We start from the raw sequence: 7,238 nt of genomic DNA on the forward strand, positions 1-7,238 counted from the left end.
ACATTGATGTATTACTATTGTATGATTTGTGAATGAAAGTACCTTAGAATTTTATTTAATGCTTTGTGTATAAATTGATTTGGTTTTCCATTTATATGACAATGTTTGAATGATGTTTGAATTGATATATAAATTGATGTATGTATGAAGTTTGATTACTAATTGTATGGGCATATGACATTACATTTCTAATTTGTTGGCTTTTTTGTATGAATCTTTCTTCAATTATTGATTACGTGTGAATACTTATTACTGTCTGAATGAAATATGTATGAAGTCTGATTACTAATAGTATGAACATGATATCACATTTTCAATTTATTATCGTTTTAGTATGACAACTGTCATATATTTTTTTTTGATCCATATGTATGAACTTTGTACGAACTATGTATGATCTATGTATGAACTTTTTAACAAGAGTTTTACTGTACAATTATATGTTTAATAAGTTGTTCCATATATATGCTTTTTATATGAACTATGTACGATTCTTGTTTAACTATATATTAGTATAAGAATAAAATTTGAAAACGGACACAAAATGTGTTTCAATATTATTTATAGTTGGATAATATTAAGAAATCACAACCACTCAAATATTAATTATACCAAATTCATTCGATAAAACAAAACATGTTGTGTAACAAAAAGTAAAAATCACGACGTCATTTTTTTTAACAGGATAATTTGAACATGTCTTTTTGTTATGTTCAACTTGACGACATCTACTGCAAGTAACCTTTGACCTTTTGAATTTCACATCAGCAAACTCAATCCAACGTTCAACATGTGATTTTCTAACTGATCTACTTGGACCGGGTGACATCAATTTAGGCTTTGAAATATAACTAGGTATATCCCACGTACTCTCGCATGTGATAGGTTCAACAGGGATGACATATGCACCTCTGAAATTCTTCAGGCTATAAAAGACAGAACAGAAATATGTTTCATGCAGCTTCTTGTATCTAAAAACTGCAATTACATGATCACATGGTATTTCATAATGGTGAAATCTCCAACAACTACACACCTTGTATTTAAATTTACTATGTACTTTTTTAACCCTTCAACAACAACATACATATCAACCGTCGATGGTATTACCTAACATGGAAAATTAATGCTCATTAAAAACAGTTCCAAAAAAACATGCCATTAAAAAATAAAATAAAAATATTTAATACCAAAATAATACACATTTCATACTATAAATGTCAAAATAAATACAAACATTGCATTACAAATCAGAAACAGACAAACAAACTAGCATTTCATATTTCGATCAATTTTATACTATTTTTTCACCAACAATTCCATTAATATTACACATATCCACAAATAACAAAAAAATTACTGAACAAAAAAAATAAATATAGCTTTCATTATCACAAAAAAAAAAAAAACTAAACAAAAAAATACAGTTTTCATACAAAATTATACCAACATTTACCTTCATATGCCAAACAGAAACATATATTCTAGTTTCAACAAAAAAGAAACGTCATACATAATTAATACAATTTTCATATAAGGTTCATACACGATTAATACAACTTTCGTACTTCAACGATCCACATAATTATAAATACTTATTTTTTGACTAGTGACTAAATACACTGTACCATCAAATTTCTTTTTTATATTTTGTCTAATAAATCAAGTATTACACGAATCTTCAATTTTATTAAAATTTAAACACATATACATTTACATGTCGTTTTTCAGATACTGTATATATACCAAATTATTGTTTCATCCAAAAAAAACAAGCTATAATCTATATCAGATCTTAAAATAACAAAAAAAAATCGACAAAATATTCTCCAAGTTAAAACCCAGCGAATCATAATCAAAACCAACAAATCATAATTAAAAACTAACCTGATGAATTTCAACTTCCATCGTGTTTAATTAATATAAATACAATGTTCCTCCATCATAGCAAATCAATTTTTTTCCAACGTCAAAATTTTTTCAATTACTAAAAAAAAGCGAACTGATATTTGCTGCAAACCTAAAAGAATAGTGAAAATTGGAAAGAAAAAAAATAGCTTGTACGTTGATGTCATTTTGTTAGAGCTTTTTAAGGAATTAAATCAAAATTTATTGTTATTTAAACTAATTTGAGAGATTTAAGGCAACTTACTAATCTGAATATTTTTTGAATTTCCTTAAAACGTGTTAATCAATTAACACCAATTAATAACTGTATTTAATTTAAGTAATAAAGGATGTCATTTTCCATTTATATTTTTTTCCCTTTTTTTTTTCATTTTTTCTAAAACATTTTTTTTAAATTTCAAATTAACATTATAGTGTATAATAATATGCTATTACTTGAGATATTAAATGTTATATATTGAAATACAAACTCTAATGCTATATCTTGAAAATATTAATATAGAAAATGCTATATACCTAATTTACACATAATTTTAACCCAAACTTTAATATTAAAAGGTCTAATAGAGGTGGAAGGAAGGAGAAATTAACCAAACCATTAATGTAAAAGATAATTGAGATTTAATAAATCGAAAAGAGAATAGATTTAAACTATTTTCAATACGTTTGCTCTTTTCCGTTAAATCTATAACGGAAAGAGGTAAAGTGAAGAACTTTTACACGTGTACTACATATGAAAATGACTAGGGTTTATGCATCATCACAACTCACAAGGTATCTATTCTAATTTTGAGTGGAAGTGCTTCAAATCTATTAAATAGGGCTTTGTGGACCTATTTTGGTATGTAGTATCTCTATAAGGACCAAATGGTTCCTATCATATAGGAAGTTTGATGTTGAATTTAGGTGCCTTTTCAATGGTTCACATAATTTGTCGTTTTTTTTTTGGTTTTGTTTTAGGGTATCTCAAAAGTGTTACTATTGAAAATATAATGGTCCTAGCTATTTGTTTCCACCTACTAGTGCATTATAGAGACAAGTAATATTTGGAATTTATTTTCATTAATTGATCAACTTAGACTTTGATTTAAATAATGGAATTGAAATGTTAATTATCCAACCACCTTGAAAAAGATTGTGATAAGTAGGGGCTAAGCTAGAAACAACTCAGGGAGTTCATTCGAACTCTCTTTAATAAAAAAATTACATTATTTTCTATATTGTTAGAATTATTTTGTATATATATATATTAGATGTTGAATCTTTTTTATGTGTGTAATTCTTCATATTTTAAATATTCTGAATGAAAATTCCAACTTTGACATTGATAATGTGCATAAAGTTATATTTATTTTACACGGACTGTTAATTAAGGATATGTTGTATTGAATGAATGGGTATTTCATTCTTTCACATAGTACTGAAATAGAATATTAAACATGCATTAATTAAGTTCACATGTGCATGATGTGGAGTTAATTATATAGTTGATTCCACAAATAATTAATGGGGTGTTGAATTATGTGATTCAACAAAGAAACTAAAAGAAAATGGAACTTTTGGTGTATGTCTTCCCATGTGTGATGTCATATCTATTATTTTGATACAACACCAAATTCAGAGTATTATCATTTTGGGGAAATCACCAAGAGGTGGGAGATGCTTAGCTTTTTACATAGTGCATCAAAGACCTACTACTACTAATACTTTTTATTATTCCAAGTAGAAACAAATACTCTTAGTTGATATAGTTTGATTTTATACAAAGTTTATTAAGATTTCTTTCTAAAATTAGTAATCTAACTTATGTCATGATATTATTATGTTATTATAATTTTTAATCAAAAAATTATGTTAAGCTTTTATTTTTATAACAAATTAATAATAAAATAATATTTTCTTTGTTCCAAATTATCTAGGCTTTAGTTAGAAATTTAAAAATTCAAATTTCTAAACTTTGATCATAAATTCAAAAAATGAAATTTTTTAATCTTTTGAATATTAATTATAAATTAAAAAATAATATAACAATATAAAAAATCAATAATAGTTATATTCAATCAAAGAAAAATGTGATTGACTTTCGAAATTTTAATCGTGACACATTAATTGAGACATCTGAAGTGATAGCACATATTATGGGATCACTTGATGTGGTGAGCAATGTTGAATGTGATAATTAGTAATATTGATATTAATTATATATATACTTGCATCAGTTATGTTGATATTATTTCTTATGTAGTGTTTGATTTGATTTATTAAAAGTAACATGTATTGTAAAAATTTGTTTATAATAATACCATTTATAAATATGACGCAAAAATATGAAAAAAGTTACACCTAAATTAGAAAAGATTGTACTAAACAAGAAATTAATAATACATCAAAATTAATATGTATGCATTATTTTTTCTAACACACTATATATATATATATATAACCTTTTGATTTTCTCTGTCCTACAAAGCTTTCCACGATAAAAAATATTCTTGAAAAAAGTTTTTGTGCCAACTTTGGAAGATAAGCATGATGGGATAAGAAGAATAAAGCAACAAGTGGTGGGGTAGAAGAACCTATACCTTAAGAGACATCATTGTTCTATTTCTCAATCTCCTTATATTTTTGTGGCAATTATTATTGCAACCTCTCATTCCATTTTCTCTACTTGTTCTTCTTCTAGCTAGCTAATCTTCCTTTTTTTTCTCATTCTTGTTTTTTCTGTCTGTCATAAGAATATGTATATATATATTTATTTATATTATTATTTATTATGTATTATATAAGAAGAATAAATTTGTGGGACCAAAAAGAATTTTCATCATGCACAATCATGCCGACCAACACATACTCTCTTATCGGTTTTTAAGCCTTTTTCAACTTTTTAAATATATCACTACTACTATGATACGTGACACATTTCGATTTTTGAGAGTGTTTGTGAATGAAAATTTTAAATTATATGCCATAAATAATTAATAATTTAAAATATTTTAAAAAAATAATGAAAAAATTTAGATCAAAGATATATATATTTACAATTTCAAAATTCGAAAGATGTTATATAAATTGAAACGAAAAAAATATTATTTTTTGCTAAATAATAATCAAAATCTAAGTTTGCAAATGTCCATTTGATTTGAATAAAGGAAGTGGACCTAAAATGGGTTTTTTTTTTATTGAAGAATATATATAGAGAAATGTTTTTAGAATAATAAAAATGGTGCATTATACCCACTAGGGGCTATTTTGTACAAGGAATTTTTACAGAGAGTACTCTCTATAGTTTACAATAGTACTAATATTTTAAAGACACATTTAACTAAAAGAAAGACAACACAAGAAAGACAACACAAAATCATCATATGTTTATTTGATCTCTTTTAACTTAGTCTTGAACTTTAATTTATATATATGACTCGCTAACAATAAGTAGTGTAGATTAATTTATTCTTTATTATATAAATTTAAGTGATGTTAGGTCCAATTTTACACATCACCTTGTATTTTTTTTATGTTTCTTATTAATTTGATAGGTAAAGGTGGCTTGCATATATTTTTTTTTCAACAAAAAATAAATACAAAAACAAAAGTTCTCTTAATATTTAGTATGACTTAACTATTTTAATATCAAATCTAACCTATGACACCATCTCAGTTTAATTGTTGCTTTAATTATTTTATACAAAATATAGTTTATTAACTTATCTCTATATCTTAGTTGTTATTTGAGAATTGAACTAACATCAAAAATAATTATTTAACCTTTTTAATGTTAAAGTATAAATGAAAATAATTGAATATCTTAATTTTGAATTTCTAAAAGTAATATTATTTTGAGTTAAAATGACATTTAAAATGAAACGGAGGAAATATTAATGATTATATTTGAGCACACTTAAACATAAATGAGATACTTGGGAGTATCCAACAGAATCTCACGAGAAAGGTCTGAAAAGTATAGAGTGTACGTAAATCATATCACTATCTCTTGAATATAAATAAATTATTTTCAAAAGACACTCGACTCAAAGAAAACAAAAATAACATTAATAAAATTCCATAAGTTCAAAAAAAGGGTCCAAATTCGTAAAGTGATCATTTGAGGTGCAGAGTACCACGAAACGAATAAAGCCTATATTTTGAAACACTACAAAACCTCTTTCATCAAATGCAATCACAAGGGTTGTACCCTTTTAGTTTTGGTATTATTATATATTATTTTTACCTACTGTATCAGATAATATATTCAATTTTCAAGGTTTTAAATTCAATAATACATAAAAGTATATCAATAAATATCATTTAAATAATGTGATAGTATAAAAAATTACTTATATATTAATAACTTAAACTCTTTAAAGAAATACCATACACTTTACTACTCCATGCATGTGCTTCTCTCCCCACTAAGCAAGCAATTCTGATGCATGAATTCTGTTGAACAGCTTAGGGACCAGTCTATGGCATATTGGAATAGTTTTAGTATTAGGGCTACTATATATATATATATATATATATATATATATATATATATATATTACTTTTGACATAATAAAGAAAATGATTAGAAAACAAATAATTTTATTTTTTTAGGAAAACTGATTTAAATTGTCGGCATGATCGAGACAAGGTTTAGAATAGAGCATTATAATATGTGTATACAATGGCGAAATCGAAAATTTCACAAAAGGTGTCTAGAAATAGCACAACAAAAGCTCTTTTCAGAAAGGTAGAACTAGTGATATTTGAACACACGAGTACTTTCTCATTCCAAGTGTTGGTAAATAGCATACATAGTGAAAGCATTCCAGAATCATATATCTTGCATGAATGTAAACGACAATCACAAATATGCATCACATACAAAGTATGCTGAAAATTAATTCAGGATTACCTCTTAAAGCGTGTGCAGATATCTTGAAGTAAATCCAACTCCAACTCTACAGTCTTCTACAGTGATCCCGATTAACAATTGAACTCTCTCAATACTTGGGTGGGCAAGTGTTGTATAGATTATTGAATTAAATCTTTTCTAGGTCAGAAAAATCCCTACTTATAGAGATGTCTTCCCAGTGCAAAGAAAATTCCTGTTCTTTCAAGAATATCAATAAACACACGTTTCTCTTCTTTTCTCAGAAGAAACACGCTTCATTTTTCTTTTTACTAGAAAATAAGATTTTGAGTTCTAGTTAAATTGGGCATTGGAGGGACCACATAATTTATTACTGAGGCTTCCTATTAGGAAATAATTCCAAATAATCAATTTGAATTATTCTTACCATAAAAAAATCATTGCACTATATTCACCATTAAAAACTTATGTAATT

General features: G+C 25.7%; 1 long non-coding RNA gene across 3 annotated transcripts; it reads right to left on the reverse strand.

The window, feature by feature from the left end:
* Window positions 1-526: 526 nt before the first annotated feature.
* Window positions 527-6,409, reverse strand: LOC112941810 (uncharacterized). 3 transcript variants are annotated; one of them, XR_011210593.1, is made up of 2 exons: window positions 6,284-6,409; window positions 527-1,110 (listed from the first exon to the last, which is right to left on the reverse strand). It is a non-coding gene; the product is annotated as an uncharacterized lncRNA (long non-coding RNA). The 3 variants fall into 3 exon arrangements; XR_003247408.2 differs by lacking the exon at window positions 6,284-6,409 and adding an exon at window positions 4,491-4,833; XR_011210592.1 differs by lacking the exon at window positions 6,284-6,409 and adding an exon at window positions 1,888-3,764.
* Window positions 6,410-7,238: the final 829 nt, after the last annotated feature.

Source organism: Solanum lycopersicum, chromosome 7 (genome assembly GCF_036512215.1).
Source record: "Solanum lycopersicum chromosome 7, SLM_r2.1".
Taxonomy (NCBI): Eukaryota; Viridiplantae; Streptophyta; class Magnoliopsida; order Solanales; family Solanaceae; genus Solanum; species Solanum lycopersicum.